The sequence below is a fragment of the Aricia agestis genome, chromosome Z, assembly GCF_905147365.1.
Source record: "Aricia agestis chromosome Z, ilAriAges1.1, whole genome shotgun sequence".
NCBI lineage: Eukaryota > Metazoa > Arthropoda > Insecta > Lepidoptera > Lycaenidae > Aricia > Aricia agestis.
Window position 1 is genome coordinate 132,535 of NC_056428.1, and position 16,979 is coordinate 149,513.

At 37.6% G+C, this 16,979-nt stretch overlaps 1 protein-coding gene and 1 long non-coding RNA gene across 5 annotated transcripts in view; one reads left to right on the forward strand and one right to left on the reverse strand.

Moving 5' to 3' along the window:
• LOC121738348 (tryptophan--tRNA ligase, mitochondrial) overlaps positions 1-16,979 on the forward strand; it is a 65,472-nt gene that overhangs the window by 2,173 nt on the left and 46,320 nt on the right. The gene's annotated exons all lie outside the window — the stretch shown is intronic.
• LOC121738349 lies at positions 661-9,165 on the reverse strand. The gene is made up of 3 exons (XR_006037276.1): positions 9,081-9,165; positions 2,676-2,678; positions 661-737 (listed from the first exon to the last, which is right to left on the reverse strand). It is a non-coding gene; the product is annotated as an uncharacterized LOC121738349 (long non-coding RNA).

A 16,979-nucleotide genomic window follows, 5' to 3' on the forward strand; every position in this document is an offset into this window, starting at 1 on the left:
AGTAACACTGCATAGTAAAAAGAGACGTGTGATACATGACAGCAGAACTCTTTTTTTGACATCCAGTCGGCACTTATCAGCATGTTGATAATTCAATCTCATAGAAAGATGCTTGTGTTAGTGTATATGAAAGAAGAAAGAAAGAAATAATTTTTTTATTTTTAGTATACACAAGTGCGATATGTCGCAGCCAACTTGTTAAAATAGCCGTTCAATCAAACAGCTAGCCCTTCGACTGAACAACGCCATTCAATCACACAACTATACATTGTTTAGCCAACTTGTTGATTGCTTATTTTTATTTTTTTTATTTTTCAACGTTCAACACTACAGCTAGACGACGCTTAACTAACTGGTAAAATGGAAAATTAACTAAGGTCACCATTAGTTTAGGGTTATTATTACACAAGTGCATATTATGTAAATCAATTTCGGTTTCGTTTGACACCACAAGTTTGTTGCTCTATTCCGCTAGCTAGGGCCTAGGTATATTAACTTTATGGTCTATTCTCTACAATATGTGATATGTTTTTATTATCCTTTATACATATGGTAATTTGTGGTGAATAGGGACAAAACTCAACTTTTTTTTTTAAGTATTCAAAGACCAGGCTTGTAGGGGTCCAAGGGGAAGTTTTGTAGAGTTCGAAAAGAGTATGTTGTTTGAGCACCTTTATTATGTAAGTTCACAAATGTTAGCGTGTTAACAAGTACGCGTTGCTAAGTGCACTGCTAAACTGGAATATAATAAAATAATTTGACACCACAATGACGACACGGCGCGTCAACGTATTAAGTTAGGTATGTACAAACCGTACATCTTGGCAACCCAAAAAAAAAAAAATCAATTAACAATAAATGCTAAAGTTCATTAGCTTAAGTATAAATGTAAAGAAATATAAAAGTTTAAATATAAAGGTAAAAGTAAAAATAAGTATAAAATGACTTTTCACAACAAAATTACTTAAAATTGAAATTAATCAAAATTAAAAGCAAAGTTGGTTCTACTGGTGTTTTCGCTTCGTCACATATATCAACGTGTAGAGATCCTTTATATCTTCTTTGTAGTTTTCTACAGGTAATGATAAGTCTTTCGGAATTCTCCCGGATATTTCGTTCAATTGCTGTATAAGATGAGCTGGAGATATCAGATGCACATCTATATGTCCTTGGTAGACGTTTGTAAGCGAATTGAACAGCATGTTTTGGAAAGTCTTTAAGCTGTTGATGAGGAGATACACAGTCAATGATGCCGAGTTCAAATAGGTAGTAGCGGAGAGAATCTGCATTTCCGTTCTAATGGTTGCCATGTTTAAGTTAGTTTGGTTGACAAAGCGGTCCATCATATCAAATTGCCGTTGAATGTTATCTTCACTTTTCTTCAGTACTTTGTTTTCTAATTCCACGATGCTAGTTTGGTTTTTTATTAGCTCAAGTAAATAGTCCTCGTTACTCTGAATTCTTTGTATGTCATTTTCATATTTTTCAGCAAAATGTTGGTCCAAAATTCCATACAAGCTATTGGCTACGTAGCCCACTCCGTCCACCCAACCGCGTTTCTTTCTGCTAGTCAAATGTTTGTGCGGATTTATCAAAATCGAGTTATAATGACCGAGCAGTTCTATCTCGTGACTTAATTGTTCTGCAGTTTTGTATGTTCGCACTGTGACACAAATCTTTCACGGAATTAAAATAGTTTTCGACACGACGAGTTCCTTCCCAGTACGTTGTTATGTTGTAATACATAATTAAAGTCCATTCATTGTGTTCCATCTGCATTTTACCGATTGCATCATAATAGATAGGGCGCTCATGTTCTAAGGTTGTAATTTGAGCTCTTGACCCATATGATCCAGATATAAATGTAAACATTGTCAGAATCGTAAGTAAAAAACTCGATAATTTATTTCGACCTTTTCTGCTTTTGTTTTCAGAATTTGACCTTTGTTCCTCCTCAGTTCTGGGATCTTCTTCTTGGTTTTCGATTTCAGAGCCCAACGGTAAAGGTGATAGTTTTGTTACAGGACGTTTGATTACCCCTGTTCGAGTCTTGATGGTCGTAACTCGGACATACCCGTCAGCGCCTGGATGAGTTTCGAGCACCCGCCCTAGGGCCCATTTTCCAGGAGGTAAGTTGTTGTCTTTGATCAGTACGATATCGCCGACGCTGATATTTTTCGTAGGTTTGCTCCGAGTTTGCAGTTGTGTTAGGTATTCGTTGGACCAATTTTTCCAGTATTGTTGAAACATTTGTTCTACAAGTTGCCATCGACGACGTACGCCAATGTGAACATCAGTGTAATCCGATAATGGGAACGTCATTATCGCGCCGCCAGTGATGAAATGGCCCGGTGTTAAACAGTTGTAAAATTCTTCCGGATCTTCAGTAAGAGGGCACAAGGGCCTCGAGTTCAAGCAGGCTTCTATTTTTGTCAGTAGCGTTGACATCTCCTCGTAGGTAAGTTTCTGGTCACCTAGTACTCGTCGTAAATGTCGTTTCATGGATTTGACAGCGGCTTCCCACAAACCGCCCGCGGTCGGCCAGGCAGGGGCGTTAAAATGCCACTCGACCTCCAGTTTAGCTAATTCATCAAAAAATTCCGATGTCATGATCTCTTTGAAATTTATGAATTCCTGACGTAGCACCTTTGCAGCGCCGATGAAATTAGTTCCACAATCTGAGTACATATGTTTAGGGGTGCCACGCCTTGAACATAGTCGTTGAAAAGCTGCTATGAATGTTTCAGTGCCGAGATCGGAAACAAGTTCAATATGTACGGCTTTGGTAGCCATACACATGAATATTGCAATATATCCCCTAGAAGTTTTAACGCCTCTGCCTTTGTTTATTTTCAGTTCGATGTAACCAGAGTAGTCAACCCCTGTAAATGTAAAGGGTCGACATGGGGTTACTCTCTGTTGCGGAAGATTACTCATCAGTTGATGGTTGTCGGTTTGTGTAAAACGGTGGCAGCGCACACATTTTCGAAGTTCAGTTTTGACAGCCCTGTTGCCGCCGACGATCCAATATCGCTGTCGTACTCGTATGTGACTTAACGTCAGCCGAGCTCCACCATGCAGTGTAATTAAATGGGAATATTTAATCAACAGTTGCGTTAATCGACTTTTATGTGGTATGATAGTTGGGTTTTTCATTTCCACAGGTAAGTTTGAGTTTTGGAGGCGGCCGCCCACGCGAATTATCTTATCTTCGTCTAGGTACGGGTTCAGCTTCATAATTGCGCTCCTTTTTGACACATTCTCGTTTTTCAAAAGTTGTTTATATTCTTGATTGAAGTGTATCTGTTGTATGGTTTTAATAATAATATTTCTTGCTGCAGTTAGTTCGGTAGTAGTCAGGTACGGGGACTCAGATTTCCTTTTAGCGCTCATATTTGTTATGCAACGTAATATCCAAGCAGTAACTCGGAAAAGTTTTGTTAATGAGCTGCATTTATTTATCAAGGTTGTTATCCAATTATCATCATCCTGATTTGACGAAGTCTCTTGATTTTACTTTTCTTTGCAGCCGATGTTTGTATAATATATTTTGTAGGTTGCAGTCTCATCTGTTTCAAATTTCTTCAAAAATGCAGGGCCTTGAAACCATAGATCGAAGGTCATTAGTTTGGTAGGTAAAATGCCTCTGCTTGCACAGTCAGCTGGATTAATCTCTGACTTAATGTAACGCCATTGTGTGGTAGGTATAATGCGTTTTATTTTTGTAACTCGATTGGATATGTAGGCCTCTCTTTTAGTAGTGTCCCCTTGGAGCCACGCGAGAACTACTTGCGAGTCACACCATGCTTGAATTTTCAGATTGTATTCCGAAAAAACTTTCTGAGTTTTTTCCATAAGTTTAGCCAACAGTAAGGCACCACACAATTCAAGTCTTGGCAGGGTGGTTTTTTGTGCTATAGGAGCCACCCGTGTACGAGATACAAGAAGCGTAATTACCGCAGCTCCGTCGGAATTTTTCACGCGACTGTATATAACACAAGCGTAAGCTTTCTCGCTTGCATCACGGAAACCCAGTAATTCTATATCTTGTTTTGTTTCGCCAATCCATCTTTTCAGAGTTATGTTGTGAATTAATGGCAATTCTATTTTTAGTTTCTGCCATTCTTTCTCAATATTTTGGGGAATTTCGTCGTCCCAATCAATGTTTAGAGTCCAAACCCTTTGAAATAGTAATTTTGCAGTAATGGTCACCGGAGACAGCCATCCCAGCGGATCATAAAACTTCGAAATTCCCGACAATAATAGTCGTTTTGTTAATTGTGTTGTACTTTGTTTTACAGGCCATTTTAGGTGAAAGGTGTCGCTGCTGGTGTTCCAGGTAAGTCCCAACGTTTTTGATGTTTCATCGGGTTTGAAGTCGAAGCTGTTTGTTGTTGAAATTTGCTCTTTAGGTAAGTCTTCTAATGAAGTTGGGTAGTTGCTGGACCATTTTCGTAAATTCATTCCCGCACCTTTTAGTAAATCGATTAGGGACCGCTGTAACTTCTTGGCGGCTTCGAATGATCGTTCACCACTCACAAGGTCATCTACGAAGAAGTGGTTTTCCAGGACCTCTGCAGCTGCAAATGGGAACTTATGACCATCATCCATGGCGAGTTGTTTCAGTGTACGTAAGGCCAGCCAAGGAGCGGGTTTGGTACCGTAGGTCACTGTACAAAGTTGATATTCTTGAAGAGGCTGTTCTGGTGAATCCCGCCAGATAATTTTTTGCAGGTGTTGCTGATCTTCATTTATCCACACACATCGATACATTTTTTCGATGTCAGCAGTGAAGGCAAATTTGTATGTTCTCCACTTCAAAATAAGCGACTGAATATCTTTTTGAAGATTTGGGCCTTTTTCTAAAGGGCTGTTTAAACTGTGGCCACTCGATGTTTTTTGAGATGCATTAAAGACTACTCTCAATTTGGTCGTTGTAGAGCTCTCTTTCAGAACGCCGTGATGTGGTAAGTAACAGTCGGCGGGTGTTATATGAGACGAAAGTTTCATATGGCCAAGGTCCGCGTATTCTCTGATAAATTCTTTGTACATAGTTGAAAGTTTTTTATTTTTAGCGAGCCGTTTTTCCAGTTGTAAAAATTGTGAGACCGCGATGGGTCCCGACGAACCTAATTTTTCTTCAAGGTTAGGGCGGAGTGGCATCTTCACAACATATTTTCCGTCGGCAGCTCGTTGTACTGTTCTCGAATAAAATTGTTCACACTGATCGTCCTTGGAAATATCTTCCGATTTATGTATTTCTTCGCTTTCCCAGTATTTAGCTAATTCGTCAAAATTCACCAAGGTCACGTGGCAATTAAAAGTTTTCATTTTCCCACATAGGATCCATCCTAGATGTGTCTGTTGTGCCACAGGGGATTGACAGCTTCCTTTTAAAACTCCATCCAGTATAATGTTAGTAAAAGTAAGTCGATGGGGCGCGAAATGTTGAAGTCAGGATCAGCCAGCTGTAAGTTTTCCAGATGAGGCCAGTTCGATTTTTCGAAAGTAGCATTCGGTAAGTTATTTGTAAGTTTTTTCATTATAAGTGCTTGTACTTCGTACTTTTGTACTTTAGTTGACCCCTGCAATCACCAGATACTGAACCAACCCCCGAGATGGTAGCGGCGAACCTCTTCCTCGGCAGGCGTAATATCTGTGCAGCATTTTCTGTTATTAAGTTTACTTGCGAGCCCTGATCCAAGAGGGCCCTAAGTTTAACGTAAGTGCCATCATAGGCCTTTATTTTCAGTAGAGTTGTAGTTAGTAAAATTTCAGTTTTATCCGATGATAAGTGATTTGAAGCTTGTTGCTGAGAAGAGGACGCTTGTTGTCCAAGGTTATTTTTGCCATTCGCTGGAATTACCCAGTTCACGTTGTGTAACATGGTATGATGTTTCATGTTACACTCCTTACATGTTTTCGCCGATTTACATTCTTCGTTATTGTGGCTATAGAGACAATTTTTGCAGAGTTTCAACTTCGCGACGGTGTGATTCCGCTGGGCAATATCCATGTTAATAAATTTAGCACATTGCATTAAAACATGATTTCCATTACAATTCGGGCATTTTCCATAAGTAGCGTGATAGTTATAAGTTTTCTTAAAATCATATGAAAATTTTTTTACAGGTTGTTTGTTGTTAGCAGGTTTCCAATGAGATGTTTTTTCGGAAGTGGTATTTTTCGCAGATTTTGTTGACTTTGCAGTTTCATATGCCATAAACTTGCACTCCAAAAAATATAAAAAATCTTGCAAATTTTGTAATTCTCTGTGATCTCGGATTTCGTTCATATAATCATTTAAAGTTGTTGAATCTAATTTTGGTAACATTAAATGCACGATCATTGGATCCCACGTTGCTACGGCAACGTGGGTATACGTCCAGCCCGATGTTAGCTATGCCGTTCATGCACTCCTTGATGGCGTCATGCATTTTCTTGAGATTGTTGGCGTCAGGTTGCTGTATAACAGGGAGACTCATCATTGTATTGAAAAACGATGAAAATTGTAGGCGGCGATTATCATACCGTTGCACTAAAATATCCCAGCAGGAATTGTAGTTTTCAGCACAGACGGATAAATGCTGTACCAGACTTTCTGCTTCCCCCTTCAATTTATTTTTCAGGTGTTTAATTTTTTGTGCTTTATTAATTGTTGGGTTATTATGAATCGTTTCGAGGAACAAATCCTTAAAAGATATCCACTTACTGTAGTTTCCATAAAAAAATATTTCCATTTTCGGTGCCGACTGCTGATAGTGAGCATTCGACCAAATTTTAGATTGATGTTGTTTTCGCAAGTCATCATATTTTTCTTCGATATCTGAGTACACCTGGTAATAATGATCGTTAGACCCCTTCAGCTGAAAGTCGATTTCCCAGTGCAGTTTGTCGATGGACTCCCACTTCGATTTTAAAATGTTCAAATTATCTTCCAGCTCCCACTTCTCACTAACTCTAGTGATGTCGATTTTAGCCATTGCACGATAAATCGCATTAAAATTGCATTCTTGTCTATTTAAAAGTTGTTGCAATTCTTCAGATTTTCCGTCCTCGCAGCCTTGAGCGTAGTCAACAGAAATGTCACTTAAATCAAAATTCACACTCTGTTTTTGCTGTTGCAAGTATTTAAGTCTGTTGTTTATGTCCGTTTTCGTTGCTAAATACATTTCTTTAGTTTTGTTATAGACGTCTTCAGAAAAATAATTTATATTTTTGTCTTCCTGTTCCAGTAGTAATAAGGCATTTCTCGCCTCGAAGTCTCTCCACTGTTCTTCCAGAGATGACAAACGTATGTTGAGGTACTCTTCAGAGACGAAGAATCTTTGCGATAGTTTGCACACAAATACTTGATATTCTCGAAACAAGTTGATTGAAGTTCAAGTTTATCCATGTTGATGTTATGAAATAATGTAATAGCTCACCAAACTTGGCACGTAGTTGACGGTGACAAGTACAGCTAGGCGTAGTTCACAACACGAAGATCCAATTTCGATGAATTGGTCGTATCCAAATCTCGCTATGATTATGCACTCTTACGAGGGCTGCTATTTATGTATCCGGAACTGGCCACTTACAAGAACAATATTTAAAAAGTAATTACAACATTTGAAAATAGAACTCTTTGGTTGAAGAATACATTTTGTTTCATGTGACTGTCAATTATTTTTCCATTGTGGCGTCATTTTGAAAATTGCGTGTCTTCATTTGCCATGGATTTAACGCGTGAACATTTTCGTGCAATGATTTACTACGATTTTCGGCGTGGGCTAAATCAACAACAGTGCTTTATTCAACTCACCGCAACTTTTGGAGATGAAGCACCATCAAAAACCACTGTTTATCACTGGTACAGTGAGTTTAATCGTGGGCGGTCTATGCTCACGGATGAAAATAAAGAAGGTCGCCCAAAAACAGCTGTTGTCCCACAAAATATAGATGCTGTGCGGGAACTAATAATGCGTGATCGTCATGTTACATATCGCGAGATAGAGGCGTCCTTAGGCATAAGTATGACGAGCATACATAAGATATTACACGAACATTTGGCTGTAAAAAAAATATGTTCGCGTTGGATTCCGCACAACTTGACAATCGATCAAAAACGGGCTCGTGTCGATTGGTGCGAAAAAATGATAAAAAAATACAACCGTGGTACGTCAAAAGCCGTTTATAACATCTACACAGGTGATGAATCTTGGATCTATGCATATGACCCCGAAACTAAACAACAGTCAACGGTGTGGGTGTTCCAAGATGAGCCGAAACCAACAAAAGTTACTCGTGCAAAAAGTACTTTGAAGCAAATGGTCGCCTGTTTTTTTGGAATTAATGGACATGTGGCTACAGTGCCATTAGAGAATCGTAAAACGGTTAATTCTGAATGGTATACGACCATTTGTTTACCAGAAGTCTTTGAAGAAATAAGAAAGGACAACCGACAACGCAGAATCATATTACATCACGACAATGCTAGCTGTCACACCTCAGCTGAAACAACTCAGTTTTTGGAGGGTTAAAAGATCGAATTGACTGGTCATCCGCCGTACAGCCCTGATTTGGCACCTAACGATTTCTTTTTATTTCCATACGCGAAGAACAAATTACGTGGTCAACGTTTTTCGAGCCGCGAAGAGGCTGTTGATGCGTTCAAAATGCACGTTTTGGAGATACCTCAATCAGAATGGAAAAAGTGCTATGAAAATTGGTTCCAGCGTATGCAAAAGTGTGTCGATCATCGCGGCGAATATTTTGAAAAGCAATAAAACCATATTAAATGATATATGTTTGTTTCTTTTTTTAATTCCGGATACATAAATAGCAGCCCTCGTACCCAGTGTGTGCGTCCTTGTCTCAATGCAGCTGGGGATTCTCGCTTGTGAGAGGCCAGCCGCACCGATTCGCCACTGTCGTAAGAAACACACAAAACACGCGAGAATAACCTCGAAGGACCAAAAAAGATGTAGGGGTCCAAGGGGAAGTTTTGTAGAGTTCGAAAAGAGTATGTTGTTTGAGCACCTTTATTATGTAAGTTCACAAATGTTAGCGTGTTAACAAGTACACGTTGCTAAGTGCACTGCTAAACTGGAATATAATAAAATAATTTGACACCACAATGACGACACGGCGCGTCAACGTATTAAGTTAGGTATGTACAAACCGTACAAGGCTTAAAAATGCACTTGGCATCTATGCCAACCTCATAGTATTATTCAAAATTAGTTTAAATTTAATACATTAAACTATAATGCGACCCTTCATTGACAATAGATAGAGTCTGATTAAAGTACAGGCCTCTTGCGAAAGAGGCCTGTACTTTAGTGTGTGTACGTGTTCCCTGTAGAGAGTTTACTGTGAAAGTAGCAGCTCTGAAAGACGAAATTTTTCACTTTTGTATGGGCAAGAGCCCGAGCGTCACGAGTTTCCCCATACAAAAGTGAAAAAAAATGTTGGTCTTTCAGCGCTGCTACTTTCACAGTGAACTCTCTACGAGGAACACGTACACACCCTAAAGTATTATCACTTATTTTTGTTACACCCTGTATAAAACTCAAAGGTGACTGACTGATTGACATAGTGATCTATCAACGCACAGCCCAAACCACTGGACGGATCGGGCTGAAATTTTGCATGTAGGTAGATGTTATGACGTAGGCATCCGCTAAGAAAGGATTTTGATAAATTCCAACCCCAAGGGGTTCAAATAGGGGATGAAAGTTTGTATATAATAATACTTCTTAACGCGAGCGAAGCCGCGGGCAAAAGCTCGTTCGTAATATTATAATAACATTGTTTAAACATGCTCATACCCAGTATTATAGTAATCTGTGCTCAATGCTCATACCTATCCGACATACCATACAATGTTTAATACGGAATACGGATAGATGTATTTAGAATTTTTATGCAATTTTAATTTTTACTAAATGTACTTGACGTTTAATAATATATTACATAATACATTTAATAAAAATTAAAATTACATAAAAATAGTAATCTATACAATCTATACTAATTCTATACTAATATTATAAATGCGAAAGTATCTCTGTCTGTCTGTCTGTCTGTCTCGCTTTCACGCCAAAACTACTGAACCGATTGCAATGAAATTTTGTACACAGTTATTCTAGAGTCTGAGAAAGGACATAGGCTACATTTTGATGTGGGAAAATATCTTATTTCCATGAAAATATCGATGAAAATTAATTCGTATTGCGCGTGGCCAGCGCTCATCCCGGGGGACCTGGGTTCGAGTCCCGCAGGCGGAACAAAAAGTTTTCAATGTTCCTGGGTCTTGGATGTGTATTAAAATAATATTTCAAAAATCTTAAATATATTTTATGTATAATATTATAAAAAATCCAGAAATAGATCGATGCAATGAACATTTTAGTTCTAATACGATTCAACAGATGGCGTTTTATTTTTTACTTCATTGTAACATAGAACTAATCATACTTATTAGTTATTATGTTTTTATTTATAGTTTTTAATACGTTAGAATATTATGTTTAATAATATTATCACTTGGTATAATAATAATCAATCTATCTTATCTTATAGAACTCCTACTGCATTTCTAAGGAGTTCGAGTGTACCGTGTTGGCCTATATTCCATCCAGAAAATATATCAATGCAATCAACATTTTAATTCTAATATATGAAAACAGATGGCGTTTTATTTTTTACTTCATTATTGTAACAGAACTAATCATACCTACTTTATTATATATTATTGTTTTTATTCATAACTAGCTGTTGCCCGCGACTTCGTCCGCGTGGACTTTAATTTATAGCGCGCGGTGTCAACAAAATTTGTGTGCACACTGCACAGCTGTATTGATTTAAGGGGTACCAGGGTTTTTTTATAAAAGCTTTTGACACCAATTTTGTTGACATCGCACGCTATAAACTGAAGTCCACGCGGACGAAGTCGCGGGCAATAGCTAGTATATATTATAATAATACGCGAACGAAAAACTTTGTAACCCCTTTTTACGACAAATGGGGATACGTAGGTGCATGAAATTTTGCACAGTTATAGTTTATATGGTGAAGGCTTAGATAAATGATTGCTCTCGCGCGCGCGCTCGACTAGATACAGTGCTGTATAGAAAAGAAAGATTTCTGAATGCGGCAACTCAATATTGTAGTGTGTGTAAAACAATGCACAAATATTGTTGTGTGCGTATCTACGCACACAACAATTTTGGCAACCCGATTATCTAATCGGGTTGCCAGATACGTGACTGGTGCCCAATCAATGGGGAAAAATTAGTTGCTGTGGTCTTGTAATTTATTATTATTGTATAGTAAGTGTCGATTTTTCAATCATCAGATAAACTTTACCATTGGAATAAAGTCCATTCTAAGAGAATGCGATAAAATAACAACGTTGTTTAGGTCAACGAAACATAATGGGTACTATATTGATGAGAAAACAATACAAAAACCATAAATATAGAATGTGAGCGCAGAGCGCGAACCTTGCTAGATCTGTGACAAAAACAATGGTAGGAAGTTTAACGAAAGTTAAGAATGAGTCATCAAAAAGCAAATGTTAAATTTGCTTTCTCATTTGTTACTGTATTGTGTATATAAAATATAAACTGTATTTAAGATTTTTATTTTAATATGATACTCATAATTCATATTTATTAATACACATTCATGATCTAGGAACTTTGAAAACTTTTTGTTCCGTTGATGGGATTCGAATCAGCTACCCTAGCTAGAGATTTTAATGCGCTCATCCATTCAGCCACTATGTATATATAAAAAAATATAATAAACAAATAAATAAATAAAAATCACAATCTCAGAAAAATTAGGGAATTTTTAGTTTATGGCAACTGGCAACACTGAACATCAAGCGGTACTCCGATCCGAATTTTCAGTTTATATTATTTTTCTGTGTTTATGACGATTTATATAATATTGACTGATGGTATGTGATGCCAGTACCTTTCTTGTTTCTTGTAGTGTTATTATTGCATAGTCTCACTACGCAAACTGGCATATTGCTACGGACGTAACTTAAAATTTCGCATATTATCGACACATGTACCTTACTCGAAGCTTGCGGCGCGACTGGCGCGGTTACGCCGCATCAGGCGTATGATTTGTTGCCGCATTATTCAAGTACTCCGACGGTATCTAGTCGTAGCGCACGCGCGAGACCAATCATTCATCTAAGGGTGAAGGAGTGCATCGAACTAATATTATTTTTAATTATGCTTTTATCATACATTTTTTTAACAAATAAAACATTACACACACTACAACACACCTACATGAGAAATGACAGCTTTTTGAGTGACAAGCCTATACATACGAATTATACTCTTTTATTTATGGTTGAAGTCTGTTGACAACAAGTTGACAAATTGAAAATGGATTATAGTTTTTTTTATTGAATCTAAGATACTATTAGACAATGCTTACACGGCCAGTCTGAGATCAGCTTAGTCCCAGAGACAAGAGTTGAAAAAAAAAAATATGATAAAGTCAATATTTTTTACAACATATAGGTAGTAGTCCTAAATATGTTGTTGAAACTAAGGTCGAATTTCGACCATTGGGCGATCTCTAGTATATATTATATTATAATATTATGAATGCGAAAGTATCTCTGTCTGTCTGTCTCGCTCGCTTTCACGCCAAAACTACTGAACCGATTGTAATGAAATTTTGTACACAGATAGTCTAAAGCCTGAGAAAGGACATAGGCTACTTTTTTTACTGGAAAAAGGGGTTGTAAGGGGGTGAAAATGCGTAAATTTGTTCAAATTAAGTTAGTTCCAAAACTCTTAACAGATGGCGCCAAGAGTCGCCTAGATCGTCCCCCGACACACCTTGACAACAATTATGGACTAAAATATCACTTTACACTTAGGAATTATTTAAACTTAAAGTCAGTAAAATATATTATTTCATTACTTTTTAAAGTTGTTTGGCGGGGGTTTTTTAAATTTCTTAATTTAATTTTATTTCATGCTTTTTAAACTTGTGTTGGTTATAGTGCAGAATAATTCCTATCAACAGGATCATAATTATTATATCCCAATGAATACCATCTACGAATGTCCTTTTGGATGAGACCGTCAATATGAGTCCAAACATGAAACCTCCATTTTGGGTTCATATGGAGCTCGGCTCCTATAGAATCCAGGTGATGCTGCAGCAGCAGCATGCAAAAACTTATTGGTTTTTCATTTGAATTGCGACAACTAGTAAGACGTACTTACTAGTTGTCGCAATTCAAATGAGCCCAAACACGAAACCGTTGCTGTAAGTTAGTGAGGAGTTGGGTATCCTATTGATTACCAGGTGATGCTGCAGCACCAGGTCAACTTTCCATTAATGTGTAAATATTCATAAATGTCACGAACTAGAATGCAATAAAGTTGCAGCGATTAACGACCAAACGACCAAACGACTGCAAGTTGCTAATCGGCCCTTTACGAACCAGATGAAACGCGATTTTTCAGCACGGAGCAGGCTGATGATGATGAACTATAGCTAAGAACACTCTCAATGAAGTCAGCTTTCAAACAAAAAAAAACTAGATCGAAATTGGTCCACCCGTTTGGATGCTACGATGCCACAGACAGACAGACAGACAGACCGACACGTCAAACTTATAACACCCCTCTTTTTTGTCGGGGGTTAAAAACGAAACGAACACGACTATTAAACTTGATTTTTTGGCTTTTTTTGCTCTTAATTAATAACGGCAACAGGTAGGCACTTGGAATTTTCACCAAGGCCTTCATTGTATGTGTACTTTAATAATTAATAATAATATTAAAATTAAATAAAAAATTTAGGAGGGCTCCCATACAAAAATCACAATTAGCCTATTTTTGCTATGTAGCGATACGGAACTCTTCGTGCGCGAGTCCGACTCGCACTTGGCCGATTATTTATTTGTATTTTTTTAACCGACTTCCATAAAGGTGGAGGTTATATGTTCGTCTGTTTTAAATATATTTTTTTTGTATGTTCAACGATCACTTGGCCGTTTGTGGACCGATTTTCGTGATTTTTTCGCTATTATATCCGGTTTAATCCGAATTTGGTACCATGTTCATAAAAAAGGTGACTTCATGATGGGATCCATAAGTAATTGGGGGAATTCCTCGCTATTTATACTAAAACCGCATATTTATCTGGATGATATTGTGATTTCGATTCATAATCTGAAGTAAGTAAGTATTTCAAATGGAAACTTATAGTGATTTTGGATAAATAAAGTATTCCAAGTAAATCTTACAAAAAGTAAGATTTTGCGTTAAGATACCATACCATGGTTCGAAGGTGGTGAACAGAACTCCAACCTCCTTGAAGATACATGTTTTCTTGCACCGCCTCTGAAATCACTGGAAAAGTAACTAGTATTCCATAAGTGGTAGTGGATAATTTCCCCGCTGTAAATGCAAACGATACGTCGGATTATGTACGTCCTGCGATACGGTCAAACCCGTGCAAGCGGCGCCGACGCATGCACACTTCAGTATCTACTATCTACCTAGTACCTGCCAAATGTGCGTGCTAGAGAGATTTTTCGTACATCTTTCCACGATGCTCAAAATAAAAACTTCTGTTTAACTATTAAAAATGCGACAAAACGGACTTGCGGGCGTACCTGGATGACCGAGCTTTGCTCGGTATAGCAAACACTCTTCGTGATACGTGTTACTTAACAACGCCATCTGCTGGAATAGTTTTAGCTGTTGTTGTGTCGTTAAAGCAATTAGTTGCTCACAAAATAGTACTATTATTCGCCAATAAATGTCAGAAAGAGTCATATTTTTCAGTTTATCGATTATCGATAAAACACGAATAAAATGACATTTTCTTAAAACCGGCCAAGTGCGAGTTGGACTCGCCCATGAAGGGTTAGCAGCAATAAAGTTTATTTTTATGAAATTAAAAGGTTTTTGATTTAATTTTATATCTCAGTTGATTTAATGAAAGTTAATTTAAGGTTTACCATTTATGACGTATAAAAAAAAACTACTCGCTAGATCTCGTTCAAACCAATTTTCGTTGGTAGTTTTTATAGTAATGTACATCTCATATTTTTTTTAGACTTATTCGCCTCTACTTTAAAAGTAAGAGGGGGGGGGGGGACACACATACACATTTTACCACTTTGGAAGAGTCTCTCTCGCAAAATATTCAGGTTAGAAAAAAATGATATGAAAAACCTCAATATGATTTTTAAAACCATAGACTTAATATATACTGTCGTATAGACCACCTGACAACCCGAAAATGGTCACGCATTTTCGATCTGTCAATGTGTGCGTGTGCTAGTGATGTATATTTTACTATAGATAGTATAGTATTTTGCTATCGATAGTTTAGTCCGTTCGAGTTATTTTACCTGAGTTTCTATAAGAAATAAATAATATGCAACTTTGACAGATTTGTATTTCAAATTAGGTATCATAAAGAAAAGTGGCTATGACATACGGACGGACAGACAGACAGACATGACGAATCTAAAAATGACTCCTAGCTAGATTGATTTATCTCCCCCGAAACGCCCTATATACTAAATTTCATGAAAATCGTTGGAGCCGATTCTGAAGAATTGCTCGTTTAAGCTTAGAACAAACCTACGCGTCAGTGACGGGACGCGGTACGCGATACGGGAGCGTCTGCAAATTGAATTGCGAAATTGGGCGTGCACACCTGCGTGACTACGGCGCGAACCTTCAAACTTCATTTGTTAATAAACAGTCACTGAAGACGCGCAACTTTATCTGATGTATGCTAACTGTTGTGGTAATGATATCCTCATACTTAATATCAGAGTCCGATGCGTCGGACGGACGGACATGAGGGTTGCGACTTGCGAGGTGGTAAGCTTGCTTTTGATTTGGAAGGTGTAGAGGAATAAAACACGTCCACAATGGTCAAGTTGAATTAATTTAGGCGCCTACCACACGTGCATGCTTGACTACAGATTTGCTTGCGCATGCCGGCTTGAACATTGTGCGTGTAGTTGGTAAAACTGTAGTACGCGCAAGCCCCAAAGTTTGCATTGATGGTTTTTAAACTTGCTTGAAATTCAGGCATGCCTTCGTTTAGAATCTTGTCTGCGCGTGTGGTTGGAAGTTCAGTGTTCAAGCCGCTCTTTGTCAGTCAAAATATGGTGTTAAAATTCGCGCACGCTGCTATAATATGTTATATGACAGATTTACGTACATAATAAACGTCAACGTTGTAACTGAATTCTTTGAATTATAAAAGTCTCTGCTCGTTCTGTGGACGATCAAATCGAAAGATTATTCTGACAGAAATAAAAAAAATACGCATAAGTATGAAAAAAAATGTTTTATTTATGCACTAGCTGTTGCCCGCGACTTCGTCCGCGTGGACTTAAGTTTATAGCGCGCGATGTCAACAAAATTGGTGTCAAAAGCTTTTATAAAAAAACCCTGGTACCCCTTAAATCAAAATAGCTGTGCAGTGTGCACATAATATTTCATTTTTTTAAATTAAACTTTATATATTATGCCAAATTTTAAAGCTTATTTAGCCCCCCAATTACACAACTTTAACCATAAACTATTTATCATTGATAGGTTTAAGGTTACGTCACTGTATATAATATAAAGTACTGACTTATTAAATAACGTAAAAAAGAAATAACAATCGAAAAAAATAGATCCTCGAATGTATGATGATACCACCTCTTATAGAAAGATGTTGGGCAAGCGTTAGCGCGATGTAAGGGACGCACGGCGCCATCTAGTATGAATTTTTGAAACTAACTTGATTTGAACAAATTTTCGTATTTTCGCCCCCTTACAACCCTTTTTTCCAGTAAAAAAAGTAGCCTATGTCCTTTCTCAGGCTTTAGACTATCTGTATACAAAATTTCATTACAATCGGTTCGGTAGTCTTGGCGTGAAAGCGAGACAGACAGACAGACAGAGCTACTTTCGCATTTATAATATTAG